Source organism: Notechis scutatus, chromosome 3 (assembly GCF_049901735.1).
Source record: "Notechis scutatus isolate UNSWTSFEM ecotype Mainland chromosome 3, rNotScu1.2, whole genome shotgun sequence".
In the NCBI taxonomy this organism is placed as follows: domain Eukaryota; kingdom Metazoa; phylum Chordata; class Lepidosauria; order Squamata; family Elapidae; genus Notechis; species Notechis scutatus.
The window spans coordinates 166,176,053-166,192,879 of NC_142011.1; the positions used below are offsets into that span (position 1 = coordinate 166,176,053).

Consider the following 16,827-nt stretch of genomic DNA (forward strand, 5'->3'; position numbering starts at 1 on the left):
CGCTGGGTTGTAAGTTTTGTTTCTTTATGATCTCGATGAACTGGAATGAGTTTCTTACATGTGAGTTGATGGATTCTGTATAGGGCTGTAGTTGTTTGGCGAGAAATTTGGCTAGGTTTTGTAGAGGTGAGCCTATGGAGCTGACTATTGGTCTAAGTGGAGTTCCTTCTTTGTGTATCTTGGGGAGACCATAAAGCTTAGGGCATCTGGATGATTTCTCTCTGGGTATGATTCTTTGCTGGATTTCTTCACTGATGGGGGAGGCTTTTATTTTGGATCTGGTGGTTTTTTTCTAGGTAGGTGGTGGGGACAAACAAATAGAAGGAGCACCCATATATATATGGATCTTTGGTTATTTGGGTTTTCTCCCGCGTAAAATTGGAAGTATCTAGGTGACGTTTCAATGAAGTCTCATTCATCATCTTCAGGCTTGTGTCTTCGGCTTTGTGCTTCTCAGAGGTCCTGTTGTTTGGCTTCACGTTCGTGGACCACATCTCACCAGTTAAAATCCCCCGACAACTAAGACTAACCTGAACACAACCAAGCCCCCACCTGAACAGAACACACCCCCACCCAATCAGAACACAGCCAAGCCCCCACCCAATCAGAACACAGCCAACCCCTCAACCAATCAGAACACACCCCCACCCAATCAGAACACAGCCAAGCCCCCACCCAATCAAGTCACACCCCCACTAGCAGTTAAAAGGAAGAAGCAGCTGCAAGCTCACATTACTCTGAGAAGCACAAAGCCTAAGACACAAGCCTGAAGATGATGAATGAGACTTCATTGAAACGTCGCCTAGATACTTCCAACTTTATGCGGGAGAAAACCCGAATAACCCGATAAAACAATATATATATTGTTTTCGTAGATTTTCACGGGTACAGGTATGTAGGTCTAGGTGTGTTCGGGTCTTTTCCCATGTAAGATTAAGATTCCCGTGTAAGATTAAGAGTATCTTGGCGACGTTTCGGCAAGGTCCCACTCGTCATCCTCAGGCTGGTACTTTCTCCTTCATGCTAGTGCAAGCATGTGCTGTCTCTCTATAAATACTGATGGGGGTGGGGCTGGTGTGCTGGGCTGGTTGGCTGTGTTGGTATCCTTGGTCTTGTGCTGTGATTTCCTGGGTCGTTTGCTGTGTTGCAACTTCTTGAGTTCTTGTGGTGTAATTTCTTGAGTTTTCTGATGTGATATCCTGAGCGGGTGGCTGTGATGTAGCATTCTGGGTTTTGGTCTGGCTTCGAGTTTGGGGCCTGGGTCTTGGCGTGTGTCAGCTTGTTTGATTTTGGGGTTGGGGGGTGCGACAGCTGGCGAAGCAGCCATGGTTGGGTTTCTGGATGGTGGTTGTCCTTCGTTTATAGGATGGGCTTGGGCCTGGGTCTGATGAGGGGGATTGGCGGTGGTGTCCCTTGTTGTTTTGGGTCTGGTGTTGGTTTTCATGGCTGGGACTTGTTTGTTGGTGAGGGCTAGTTTCCAGATGTCTGGTAGGCAGGAGGTATCATCTATTTATTCATGTTATGGGGGTGTTTCTCTGTTTCGATGGTTTCCCTAATTATTCTCTTGCTGGAGTGTTCAGTGTTGGATATTAATTTGGTTCCCTCAAAATTAATTTTATTTATTTATTTATTTATTTATTTATTTATTTATTTATTTATTTATTTATTTATTTATTTATTTAAGAACATAGTGTGTATTTTAAGAATGTACCAAGCAGAATTCGATTGGAAGTTATGTACTATATTGAATGTTATAATTTTAAAGGCATAAATTGAAGTTTAAATAAAAATGGAATGGATAAAATTAAAAGATATAAAAGTGTCATACTCCAATTAGTAACTACAGGGGAAAATTTGTTAATATGAAATTGAAACAGGACAGACAAAAGTATAAATATAATAATTGGAAAGACATTGAAACTTAGAAAAAGATATATAAGAAAACCAAGGAAGGGGAAAAATTATGGAGAAAATGTTAAAATAGTAATAAGATATGGAATAGAACACAAAGATGAATATGAAATTGTGTTTGTGTCTGTATGAAGAAGTGATAACCCAGGATCATGCTATTCTCAAAAAAGATGTTTTATTTGTATTATGTTTTTGTGAAAACCCAAATAATTTATATATATATATATATATATATATATATATATATATATATATATATATATATATATATATATATATATATATATATATATATATATATATATATATATATATATATATATATATATATATATATATATGGATCTTTGGTTATTCGGGTTTTCTCCCGCGTAAGATTCAAAGTATCTAGGCAACGTTTCGGCGAGGTCCCACTCGCCATCTTCAGGCTGGTGCTTTCGGCTTAGTGCCAGTGCAAGCAGTGTGTGACCGGAGCTGCCATCTCTCTATATATACAAGTGGTGGGGGATGGTGTGCTGGGCTGGTTGGCTGTGCTGCAGCCTCTTGATTGGTTGATGGAGTTGATGTTGGTATAATGGGCTGTGTAATGGCCTTTTGTTGTAGAGATATCCTGGATCTTGTGCTGTCATCTCCTGGGTCGTTAGCCTCTTGTGTTTTAACGGCTTGGGTAATGGGTTGTGTGATGGGCTTGTGAGTTCTTTTGTTGTGGTATCCTGGGTCTTGCATTGTAATCTCCTGGGTCGTTTGTGTTTTGATCTCTTTTCCATTAGCCTCCTGTGTAGTAACAGCTTGGGTAATGGGTTGTGTGATGACCTTGTGAGATTTATTGCTGTGGTATCCTTGGTCTTGTGCTGTGATATCCTGGGTCATTTGCTGTGTTGTGACTTCTTGAGTTCTTGAGGTGTAATTTCTTGAGTTTTCTGATGTGATGTCCTGAGCAGGTGGCTGTGATGTAGCATTTTGGGTTTTTAATATGGCTTTGAGTTTGGGGTCTGGGTCTGTGTTCGTTTGGCTTCGAGTTCGTGGTCGTGCCACATCTTCATGGTGGGGGTCAGTTCGCTTCATGTATGGTTCAGAGGAGTTTGAAGTGGGTAGTGATGCAGCTGCAGTGCGGCTTCTGGTCTGTGGTCGTGTCTCATCTTCTGTGTGGGTGTGAGTCTGATTTTTACATGGAAGTGTGGTGGTGGCATCTTGTGTGGCCCTCATGGGTGTGGGTCTGGTGTCATTTATCATGTTGGGTACTCGTCTGTTCATGAGGGCGGGTTTCCAAATGGCTGGTAAGCGGGAGGTGTCATCTCTTTTATTCATGCTGTGTGGGCGTTTTTCTATCTCTATGGCTTCTCTATGGCTTCATAGAGATTGAAAAAAGACCAGAAAGCATGAATAGAAGAGATGATTCCACCAGGCTGTCAATCATTTGGAAGCCTGCACTCACAAACAAAAAAAAATCTCCACACCACAAGCCAGGCAAACACCTGGGCACAAACAGATCCCCCCTGATACCTCCAGCTCAAACACATCCCAACCAGGCACCCAGATGAAACCCAGCTTCCTAACTAATGATAGCCGTCCATTTACCCGAAGCCAAGCTGCACTAAAGGCCTCCATTAAAGCAACACAATGCTGCCAGCCAATCAAGATACAAAAGAGCCAAAAACAGACAGAAGATATTAGAGACACCAATCAAGCAGAACACAGCAAACTCCGAGACCAATAAACACAGACCAAGACTCCCAACCAATCAGGATGAAGAAAAACCATTCTGGCACAGCAATAGGCTGCCCCAAATTCAAATCTGAAACCACTGTAAAAGTCTGACTCACAGACGGACACAATACAGAAGCCTGATGATGGCAGATGAGATTCTGCTGAAACGTTGCTACAACTTTAAAAGAACAACTACAATGACGTGGGAAAATACCGAACCAAGCCGAACACCATACATGTAAGTACCCATGAAAACTTAAGAAAACATATATATATATATATATATATATATATATATATATATATATATATATATATATATATATATATATATATATATATATATATACACACACACACACACACACACACACATACATACATACATGGTTTTGTGTTTTTAATAGTTTAGAGAACTAAATATATATATACTTATATTTGTTTGAAAAGTAGCTGCATCACAAAAAATTATAAAACAAAACAGAAGAGCTATTTTTTTTAATCATGTGGTAGTTCTTCTTAATATTCAAACAGAGCATATATAATCATCTGTAAGAAATGCTGTAGTGGATCCTGCAATGAGCAGAAGGATTGACTGCATGACCTCTACTGTTATTTCCAATCTATGATTCCAGTACATTATAATTTAATATGAAAGATAATACTAAAATAATGATAATTAAATAATAAATAGATTTATTATTTAATAAAGTCAGAAGTCATTCATTTATTCACTGGATACCTCTGTGTGTTCTTTATCATGCAAATGCAAATAAGATTTGCCAATATGTTATGAATTTATTTTAGTTAATGTTCTCATGATTGCAAACAATTTATGAGCATATTAATATTGTCAAAAGAACAGTGGTTCATAAACAAGAACTGGATTAGGAATGCAAAAATGTAAATTATATCTTTATTTGCAAAACAGAGTCTTGTATATTACAGCCTGTGTTTAAATCTTACAACTTTTTCTTCTGCCTTTTTGAGTCACCAGACTTTTGACTGTTTTTTTCGCTTCCTTGGAAGGCACCTACTCACTATTTCCGCAACAATTCTGTCTGGACTGAGCTTCATTGGTTCCCGTCTTGCCAGCTTCTTATAAATCTAATTAATCTTATAAATCTAAAGGGTGTTTTAAAGTCTTTATAATCTCCATGCTATAAAAAGGCTATTGAGGCAAGCAACTCCTATTGCCATAGGAGTTCCCTATCATGAATTAGTGGATTCATTATAGATTTACTTTCATATTATTTATCTAGCTTTTTTGCTGTACAATCTGCCCAGGTACAGTTGGTTTTCAGCCTACCAATCCTTCATTCCTCATTCCTTGACCAATAAGGCTGTAGTTCCCCTGAAGATTAAGCTTCTTCAATTCCTGAAAGCAGATCCAGACTCTAAAGAGAAGGGTATCCATTCTTGATCATAAGTACTGGCATAAACATTGGCATATATGTTGCTTTGATTCTCACTGTGTATATTTATGTGACTAATTGCCACTTGATTCAAGCAATTGACAGAACAGTCAAGCCCTCTTGAAAGAGTTTCACCACCCAAAGGAACTGAATGAATCAAGCAATAATTGACATAATCCCATTTCTGAATGCAAATAGGCACTTGCCTAAAACTATTGACCAATGCTGGCAGTCCACATACTACACAGTGCTTTAGTAGGCTGAATCAAACCTGTTTAGTTGGTAAAAGCACTCTGCTAGCTATATGGAAAAAGACAAGTATATTTGGAACATCTTGAGTAGCAACCTAGGATGAACAGAGTAGTGACCTTTTCACTGTTGCTTATGTGAACAAAATAATGGAGCAGCATTATTTTGTGAACAAAAATTAGTATATTTGTCTCAGGGATACACTAAAACTTTGTCCCTGCTCTTCACAGGGAATACAATCCAATTCAGAGTCAAAGAGTTATACACTTTCCAGTGCTGTGAAGTGCCAATAGACAGTTCCTTTGTTTCAGTACATCATATCCATTACAATGTCTATCTAGTTGTCTATGTCCCAAAGGTGCTTTCTTTTGAAAGAAAGATCTTAGGGACATACCCAGCTAGTGATGAGAGTTTTTGTCTAGAGTTTTTGTCTCATGTTGTCCAGAGTTTTCATGTAGTTATTAAACAACAGAACGGATTCCCATGGGACCCTCTTAGCCTAGGAGCAAGAGGAAATGGGTAGAGGTTGTTAGGTCATCATTTGGAGTTTCCTTGGAAACAGGAATGGAATCATTAAAAACACAAACTCATATTCCATTGCTAGATATGATACTATTATCAATTATATAACAAATAATAAAGCTTCCAAATGGAGAACTACCATCTTTAGAACAGGTTCTACCATGCCTCTTTTAATACATGGAACTGAGATGTTGGAAAAGATACAAAATCAAGATTTAAGGATTTATCAGTCATTGCAATAAGGGTTGCATCAAATTCCACACAGAATTTGAGTGGCATTTATCTCAAAGGGCTTAGTAGATACATCAGTGGATGGTTGAAGACAGAACCATCATTTCTTGAGCTGGGTGGAAGGGGATTTCCTCACAGAGTCACAGCCACACTTTTGACACAATACTAAAATGAGCTTGTGGGTGAGAAGTTAGCTCTAATATAGCAAAATTTCATCTCTAGAGCTTTAATTTTTGGTCGGGAGTTCTGGAATTATTTTTTTAAAAAACTAACAAATTCCAGGGCCTAAAACATTTGAAAATCTCTGCTCTAGTCTTTCTACCACTCATTTTATCATTTGACATTGCTTCAAAAAAAAAAAAACCAAAAGTCATTCCATGTTCTAGCATTTAGGGATAACTGAGTACTTTCTATATCTTCTTCTTTAATATGACAAGAATTTCCACAATTCTTTATCCCTACAACAGGGAGGGACTGTCACTAGCAGGGTATATGAGAATTTCTTCCTGTGAACTGAGAGACAAAATCAGTCATTGTTGCAGCTTGTCCTGTAAAACAATCTGTGAATTAGGTAGAGGTGTGGCTAAAATGCTTGCAGGCCAGAAAGTTTAAAAGATGGGGCAGGAGGGGGGAAATTTCCAAATATTTACTTTTAAAAGAATTATGGAATAGCAAAATGTTTCATTTCTACATTCTATTTTTCAAAATAATGAATGTAACCATGGGCAAACAATCTATGTAACCTTAGTCCCTTCTTTCTGAAGCTCCCAGAGACCTTGTAGCATCCACAAGAGGGTGGTGGAGAGAGAAAGATAAAACAATAGAAGTTGTATTGTGATACAAGCCCGATTCCTTTTTTTGCATGTGTCCTTGACAAAAGGGCTGGAATTTGCCTCACAAGGCCAGTTCTGCTGTGTTGATTTTTTTTTATTTACACACATATCCCCCGTTCTGAACATTATATTAAAGAAATTCAGTAGCAGATTGCCTACTTGTTTATTATTTTTAATAGACAGTATAATAATCATATTAAGCTTCTAATAGGCATATCTTTATTAAACATCTAATAAACTTGGATTATTGTACTCTCTATTCTCAAAACAAGCAAAAAAAAAAAAAGACTGAAGATTCCATCTCACTTCTTCTAATGGCCATCCATCTGCTGTTCTAGGTGGTTAAAAAATGTAGCTTAAAATGTACTTTTGGACCACAAACGGTTCTTTGGGTATGGTTTAATCCAGTCCCATGTAACATTGGCAAATAAATGCTTGAAACAGATCTCACGTGTACAGCTCCAGCATAAAATTTAGTGTATGCTAATATTATTTGATGACAGGTACATTAATTAATGTAAACATTTAGGAACAAATGTTTTATGTTCTTCAGAATTAGAAAAACGTTGGGGAGGATGCCCACCTTTTTCCCAATGGATTTCCATCTAGGGAATCCATAGAATGACAAGAATCAAGTTTGGTGGTATCATCAGGATATACACATTCCCCTCTCGGTGTGAGCACAAAGTTCATCTGATAACGGAGTTACTGAATCCTGTTGCTTAGAAGTTGAATAAATTGAGGCAAAAGTGATTCATGGTTCTTCAATAAACAAAACGTTGTCAGATAAAGTAGTCTATCTCCCATGATTTTGGGCAAGGGTATAAAGTGTCTTCAGGGGATCTTCTTGTATTGGCTCTCTATTCTTATCTCATTGTCATCTTGACATTAGTGCCTTAGCATATGGCCACCAGCTAATCATCACCATCTATCTGGGTCCTCCAATTTGTGGAAACTGAATCCGTCTTCCAGATTCTACTCTTAATGACATCACAATCATGTGGTTGCCAAAAAAGAAAAGAGGGCATCCCTCAAACTCCAGGATAGAATAGTTAGAATAATTCCCACCTTTATAGTTGTATAACATAAAACAACAACAGTGCTGAGCTACTGTTAAAGTAGAAAAAATGGCTGCTTACTGTACTTTAATGTTCTTAAGACTTTACAACTATTTTCCCAAATTAGTGCACTCTAGTTGTACTGCAATTCCAAAAGATGTTCAGCAAGGGACAGTGGGATTTGTGACCCCATATTTCAAGAAAAAAGTTTATAAAGTTTGTTTAACAATGTAGACTCTATCTCAATGGTTCATAACTTGATACCCAAAGAGAGCTGGAGGTTAATGACACTAAAATAGCAGGCAAAACCTAGCTCCTGCAATCAAGGTCACAAGTATCACATGTCTGTTAAAAGGGAGAAAAGCTTTGATTGCTCATTTGCACTTAGTATTCCAATTGTCAACCCTGAAGCTGTGATGTCACCAGACCATCAGACAGAGCCTTGATTGGACCGTGTGACTCTGATGTCACATGGTCCAATCAAGAGAGGGTATCCTGGGCCCAGAGTCACATGCTGTCCTGAAGAACTTCCAAACCTTTTGCCAAATTGTAAAATGAATGTGATGTTTGGGAAAAAAAGTTATTGAATACATGACTGGAGAGGAATCATATTCATTATATTTAACTTTAGTTGAACTTAAATGTAAAGAAAATGAAAATGAATTTTTGTTGATGCTCCACTGACTAGTTTTTGGAGGACATAATTCTCAAAGGCCAGGTGGTGAACCCATGGCTTATGAGAAAGGTTAAAAAATGTTGTAGTTTTGTAGCTAGGAAGGCTATGTAATACTTCAGAGTCAGTTCTAAAAACAGTCTAAAAATGTTTCAGAGCATGTAGGAACACAAATTTAGGACTTATCTACAGCCCTTTAAAGCAGGCACATCTTTTCCTGGGTTCATCTGGTTGCTTTAACATTTGTCATATAATCTTGAAAAAAGTGGCTGTTTTAGAATGTTGCAAACAGTCCCATCTGCTCTATATCTTTTTGGAAACTGGATCTGAAGCACTATATAATCCACATGAAAACTACTCAATAATAAAATTTTAGAATTCCTGCCTCTCATTTATTTACAACTTACTTGATTCTTTCATTAATTGAAAAGTGAGGTACAAGTGCTAGACAGTCCCTTTTTTAAAAAATGTAGTAGCAGAATATTTCAACCAATTAATTGAAGCTTATATCTTTCTTTCCATTGAGGAAGTTCAAAGAGGGACACTGCAAAAACCATGATGGATCTGTCTAGCACACACATGACAGAATAATATCAAAGTTCACTCAACACCAACTCAAAATACACAAATGATTCTTCCTGTCTCATCCGGGGAAGATCCAATAAAGTTTTGACTCAGGTGGGTCACACCTCCATTTAAGCCTTAAGAAGTCCCATTGCACATTGATTCATAGGACATCTCAAGACTGCTTCTCATATGAGCTGTATGACAACATGGGGGAACTCCCCCAAATGACTCTCACCTCTAAAAATTCACATGCGAGAAGGTGACCAAGTATGCAATGTATTCTTCTTCAAGAAAGAGTCAATAATTCAAAGGAAGACAAAGAATTTGAGGCTGTCTTCTTCTGCATTTCAAGAGCATCTCTGTATTATGAATGATAAAAATACCATGCCAAGTAATCTTAAATTAAATCATGCATATCAATATTTCAGACTGGACTTAAAATAAATTGTTATCTATAAGTTCACAAAGAAACATCTTGTTCAAAACCATCCACAAATTTTAAGAAACAATATTGTAATTTCCACCCAACATCTCATTGCCAAATGTTGGTCATCATCCAACTGCAATCATATTAATTTGTGTTCATTTTTATTAATTAATTTATTTGTATTAAACATATTTTCACATCAATAAAATGTCATTATGATTTACATGATTAAAATAAAAACTAATACATTATTTATTATAACAACAAGCAGTATTATAAAAATAAAATCCAGTGGAAGTATAAATGTAATTAATTCTCAGAGGTTTCATTTGCCTGACTTCATAAAGCCAGAAAGGAATTTTCTTTCCTTTTCTGTGTCCCCTCCCCGTCCTTTCTTTTTTTTGAAGCATCTATGGAAAAGGTCCTATTCCTAATAAAGTTTTACTTAAGGTATATTACATTAGATTGGATGACTTTAAAAAATGTGTCCAATTATGTTAAAAAGAAGTTTAAAAGACAACAGTAGTTAGATAAGCATCTCCAAAATTAGTGCCCTCTGTTCCAGGAGCTGTTATGCAAAATAGCTAGAGGGACTGCACTAAATATGTAAATATGTAAATAGATGTAAACTCAGTACATAACTTATATTCCTAGTTTTATTTGAATATAACATAATACATTATGATATTTTCATTAAAAGTATGGATCCTATTCAAATCATTTGGTGACAATATGTATCACCTATGTTTCTGTGACTGTTATTACTATTTCTCTTTGTCCTCCTTCCTGCAGATTCCTAAATACTCTCTGAAAACTAGATGGACAGAAGGAAACTTACCAAAAGGATGCCAAATGTTTATCCAGGATAGGGAATATTTAGATTTCAAATAGCATTAATCAAATAACCTTTAATGACATTTTCATGCATAAGCCTTTTTGAGGGAAGATATACAGGCAATCCTCGGACAGCCCAGAGTTTCTGTTGTAGCCAGCTGTTGTTAAGTGAGTCATTAGCATGATTGTTAAATGAATCACTGTAGTTATTAAATGCATCACATGGTTACTAAGCATTTCTAGGTTCACCCATTGACTTTGCTAATCAGAAACTTGCTGGGAATATTGTAAAAAAAACCAAAAACCCTGGACACTGAAACTATCATAAATGCATGCCAGTTGCCAAATGACTGAATGTGACGTGGTGATGCTGTAATGGTTCTAAGCGTAAAGATTGGTCATAAGCCATTTTTTCAGTGTTATTTGTAACTTCAAATGGTCACTAAAGGAAAGGTTATACAATAAGACTACCTGTATGTTGTTTTTTGGTCGTTTATAATAGTTTCTAAATAATCAGTTGCTATGATGGTGTTATTTGATGTGTAAGGATATAATTTTCCAGTATAAAAAGACCAAATGGTTCCAAATAAAACCTTGTCTTAATAACCATCGATCAGGGATATCCAGCTCAATAAAAGTTCATTTCATATGCTTTAACAAGGCAGAGGGCCAATTTATTGGTCTGATTTGTGTTCATTGTTTTAATCCAGCAGAAAAAAATAGGGATCACTTTGGTGGGAAGGTAACAGCATTCCGTGCACCTTCAGCATTTAGTCATGCTGGCCACATGACCACGGAGATGTCTTCGGACAGTGCTGTCTCTTTGGCTTTGTAACAGAGATGAGCACCACCCCCTAGAGCCAAAAATGACTAGCACGTATCTGCGAGGGGAACCTTTACTTTATATTATATTAGTCAAGTCACATTTGGAATACTGTGTCCAGTTCTGGTCACCACAATACAAAAAGAAAGATTATTTGGGCCTAGTAAAAGTCCAGGAAAGAGCAACAAAGATTATAAGAGTTCTGGAGGCTAAATTGTATGATAAACGGCTAAATGAACTAGGTATGTTAGGAACTAGGTATGAAGAGAAGGCTTAGGGGAAACATGAGAGCAGTCTTCAATACTTGAAGGGTGTCACAGGGGAGAGGGTGTCAATTCACTCTCCCAGCACCTAAGGGCAGGATAAGAAGCAATGGGTGGAAGCATGTCAGAGGAAGATCCAACCTCAAAGTAAGGCGGAAGATCCAACCTCAAAGTAAGGCGGAATTTCCTGACACAGAATGATTAATATATGTGTATGATAGCCTGTCTAAAAGTAATTTGCACACAAAGGCTTGGAAGATTTGCAAATGCAAAGGATTTTAATTTCTACTTCCATTTTACATGCTTTCGAACTGCTAGGTTGGGAGAAACTGGGACAAGTAACAGGAGCTCACTCGGTTATGCGGCACTAGGGATTTGAACCGCCGAAATGTAGAGCAGTTCTATCATTTCCCATGTTGATGCTATACCTCTGTTGATGCAGTCTAGAACTACATTGATCTTTTTGGCTGCAGCATATAACTGACTCATGCTTAAGCAGTGGTCCACCAAGATACCTAAATCTGTCTCACAAGCACTACTGTTGAGCCCGTAGTGTCTATTCTGTACCTGTGCACCTGATTTTTCTGGTCTAAGAACAGGGCTTTTCTCACCACTAAACTACATCTTGTTGGATGTATTAAGAAAAAATTAGCTCTTACATGGTTATCTATGCACTTCAGCATCCATTCAAACAATTGCCTGCAAACGATAATTTTATACAGACAAGACTTACTGTGCATTTCACCAGCCACTCAAGAGCGTCAGTTCCATAGCTTCTCAAGAGTTTTACTGAAACATTCAGGTGAACATATACGGGGTTAAATTGGGAAAACTCACATGCAGAGAGTACTTGTCTTCAAGATTCTATAAAAGGAATATTATGCATATCACTTTCCAGGTAGGACTAAAACAATAATAATTGAAGCTTCAACATGTTTAATTAAAAAAAATATTTCCAATTAAAAACATTTTCCAATTAAAAACATTTATTAATTTATTAATCCAGAATGGAGCTATTTGACTACTTGACACCTTTTCTTTGGGGAACTTGTAGATTATTTCAAAATTTCTGTGCTCACATTAATTTTTGTGAAAGTTCAATGAACGAAGTCACTAACATTACTGTTATGAGGATACCATCTGTAAATATTGACCATTGTATCTGTTCATGCAATGGAGATATATTCCTTCAGAAAAGTTACTTCCAGAGAAATATGACATATCTATGAACTTGCTGATGATCCCATTACTATCCTGTGGCGATTCTATGTAGTCTTTGTGCATCTTTTGAACATCTTAATTCAGTTAAGCACAAATAAATCTGCTAGGATTAAATAGATTTAATATAGATCATTTTTCATTATTCCACCATTCAAGTAGCAATATTATGTATGGTTACTTTGACAGGAATTAAATTAATTACAAGTGAAAAAACAATATTTTTTAAAAATCAGATTGCTCTGTAAAGACATATTTATTTTTATATTAAACATGTATATTATTTCATAGCCTGTGAAAATAACCTAACCTTTTTGGGATTCAGATGATCAAAGCAGAAGAGATGAGTTGGCTTACTTCCAGAGAAAGGAGCTGCAGCTGAATTTTGCCCCACCCAGAACATTCCATTTCAAGACATAATATGGGCATGATCAGCATTCTTATTAAATTCACATCCACTCCTATCAATTGGCATAACAGTTACACATAATGTGTTTCCATTGCACTGAGCCTCTACTCTCTACTACAGGGACTGCAATGGAAAGTAACACCACTCCAAGAAGGCTTAGAATTCTTCAGTTTCATTAGTTTTCTATTTAAAGATTGCTTGGAAACTAAAGAAAAATTATATGTGATATAAATGATTTTCAAAGCAATAAAACATGTTAATAATTTGGGAATGATAACTATAACACTAGATCCTTTTGCATTTATTTAAATACTGGGAATAGTTAAATGAGTTACTTTTCTTTCTGGAGCAAATACAGGATTCCTTAGGTAGGATTTAGAAACTAAAATGGGAGGAAACCAACTCAGCAAATCTAACAAACTACCAAGTTGTAACAAACTTCAATCCTAGTTAATAGAGAATAAATTTAGCATTAAGCAAAATGCAGCCATTTCTTAATTGTAGTTAAGGCAGAAACTTAAAACTTAATTGTAGTTAAGGCAGAAACTTTGTAGAGTGAAATATATATATTTACACAACAAACTCCCATTGTAGTTAATGTGACAACTGGGTATAGTTGGTCATCACTGTGTTATTCAGTGGTCTCCCTCTCTCTGAGAGAGAGGAGGAGAGGGAGAGGGAGAGAGGGGCTTATTCTGTTTCTGCAAAATTGGCTTCAACTTCCTTTCTCTTGTTTTCACTAGACAGCCATCATTGTTCTGGATTCAAGCTTACAACAAACATAATGAATCTGTACGTTGACAGAAATCCAGGACAAAAAATTATTTCAAAAGAAATAAAATATTTCCTTGGCAACACATTCATTCTACAGCTTTTCAGTTTTGAAACTTCATTTCATAAAGTTTAAACATTAATTATTGTTTAGATTACTGAGCTTGCAGCAGGAACCCCACCCAGCATCAGAAAACAGCTAGGGATTGCTCCCAATACCTGTCCACCATATCATCACCAACTCCACCCATATAAATGAGCACAAAAAAGCCTTGCAGTTGCTGAAGTTACGCTGGCATATGAACTCAGCTACAACTCACAAGGTGCAACAAATTTAAGAGAAAGGACTGAGTAAGAGGAGGAAGTCGGTATTTAATCTAATTATCATTCTCAGCTGAGCACAGAAATGGTCCTGCCATTTTATAGTAGTTCTAGCTTGATTTAATATTTCAAATCAAATTCAAGGTATATCAGAACATTTTAAACCAATACAAAATAGATACCTCAGTGCACATTTCTTTAAAAAGTTATATTATAACTTAAATTATATAGTAATTTCACCAACATGACTACACCATCCAATATATAGGTAGTCCTCAACTTACAACTATTCATTTTGTGACCATTCAAAGTTACCACAGCACTGAAAAAGTCACTTTTCAGACTTATAACCATTGCAGCATTCCTATGGTCTTTTGATCAAACTTCAGATGCTTGGCAACTGGTTCACATTTATGATGGTTGCAGTGTCCTGGGGTCATGTGATCAGATTTTGCGACCTTCTGACAAGAAAAATCAATGGGGAAGCCAGATTCACTTAACAATCGTTTTAGTAACTTAACAACTGCAATGATTCACTTAACAACTGTGGCAAGAAAGGTCATAAAATAGGGCAAACTCACTTAACAAATGTTTCACTTAGCACCGTAAATGTTGGACTCAATTATGGGCATAACTAGAGGACTACCTGTATATTGTATTTTGGTTTTTTTTAAAGACTTAACTTACTTCCAAAATATTTAAAAATAAACACAAGGAAGCTTTAATTTTAAATATTATAATGGAGAGTGTAGTCAAATAGTATGACTAGAATGGCAGCTAAATAATCTTGCAAGTATTCCTTATAATAAGGTTTCGATTTCAGAGTACTCTGGGTCCATGACTATAAAAAGGCATTCACATGGAAGTATGGCAGCTGAAAATTAGATCACTGGGACAGAAAGTTTCAAGCAACAGAAGGAAAAGTTAAATTAGATATGAACATTAAAAGGAGAAAATACTAAATTTAAAAAAAAGGTTCACTTGATTCTGAAAGGCTTTCTGGGACAGCATTCCACAACTAGGGTGCCATGATTAAAGGGAGGGGGGAAATACACCTTTTCCTTAGATACCTGTTACCAGGGGTGTCAACAGGTGTGGTCAAAGAAGTCAAGATAGCGGCTAAGACACCGCAAACAAAGCCCCACCTATCTTTTATATGAATCATATTTGTGCCACACATGGAAAACAGTCATGAAAAAATCATGTCTTGATTTTTTTTTAACCTGCAGATATTCTTGCCTGTTACTAAACTTTTCAGGGACACAACTGGAGGATGGATTCTGATCAAACATTAAGGACATGTTTACATGAATATAAGTTGTTAATTATTATTGTTCTCTTCCTGCATTCTCTTTGCCTTCCTCCACAAAGACTGAAAGGGTGCCTTAGGTTCTATTTATTGGTACTTTCTACAATGCATAAACATTCAGAGAAAATATGCACCGTTGTCTTTTTACTTCTGTGAGAAAAATAAGCCCTTTGTCTACAATCATTCTAAGTTCCAAAATACTGCCAGAGGTTTCTATGGAAATATTCAATATACATACCACTCCCTTATTCTAAATCAAGTTAGGCAAGGTTTCCCTGAGTTGGGTTTATCGGCAAGCTTGCCCTGCAGTTGTTTATTTGGCTCACATTATCTGGCTAACATGATAGACCTGTAATTTGCAGAAGCCAAGGCAAAACATATTTTTTCCACGCTTTGCCGGTAGCCTCAGTCTGAATAAAAGTTGGAGCAGCTAGTTTTAAATGAGGATCAGCTAGTTTAAATCAGCTCATTTAAAGCAAATGAAAACAGTTGTAACCATCCATGCTGCTATAGAAGAACATGAAAAGTTCTAAAAAACATACAATGTTTCTGTTTGTAAAAGAGTAACAGAGAATGGGCAGCTTCCCGTTTTTGCTAGGGTCACACAAGTTTCCAAAGATGTGGTCTGCTTGGCCAGAAACAAAACTGGTTTTCAGCAACATCTACAGCAGGGCTGTCAAACTTGATTTTATTGAGGGCCAGATCAGGGTTTTGTTTGAACTTGGGGGACTGGGATGGGCATGGCCAGGGTGGGTGTGGCCAGCTCGACATCACTCATCTTGGGGGTGCCTGTGGTGGTCCAAGTGCTCTGCCAGTGAAAACGGTATCCCGAGCTCCATTTTCAGCTGCGACAGCTTCCTGCAACCCTCTACCAGCTAAAACAGAACTCTGGAGGGCTGTGGGCAGCCCTCCAGAGCTCCATTTTCACTGGCAGAGATACCACAAGCTGGTCCTTCACTGTTTTCAGGATAGTCCCACAGGCAAGATCTAAGCACCCCACTGGATCCAGCCCACGGGCCTTTGAGTTTGAAACCCTGATCTACAGGATCAGAGATTGCCCTGATCAGAAAGACCAAGATATTCTTATTAAACCTAATTTTATTGACAATTCAGAAGATGTCCTTGGAAAAGAAATAGGGAAGTGTAGACATGGTTAAATCAATTTAAATTGTGCATGTTAATACAGATATATCTGTAAGTATTTTTTAAAAGTGTATATTACAGAAAAGTGCACCACAATGCATTTATTAGTGAAATCATATACAAAAGCTACTCACATTCAGCAT

General features: G+C 36.9%; 1 long non-coding RNA gene across 1 annotated transcript in view; it reads right to left on the reverse strand.

Annotated features, from left to right (window-relative positions):
* Window positions 1-7,021: 7,021 nt before the first annotated feature.
* The window catches only part of LOC148131459 (uncharacterized), a 42,791-nt gene continuing 32,985 nt past the window's right edge, over window positions 7,022-16,827 (reverse strand). Inside the window, exons 2-3 of the long non-coding RNA XR_015748887.1 lie at window positions 12,247-12,377; window positions 7,022-9,525 (exon numbers count right to left, since the gene is read on the reverse strand). This is a non-coding gene — a long non-coding RNA (uncharacterized LOC148131459). The remainder of the gene's footprint in view (window positions 9,526-12,246; window positions 12,378-16,827) is intronic.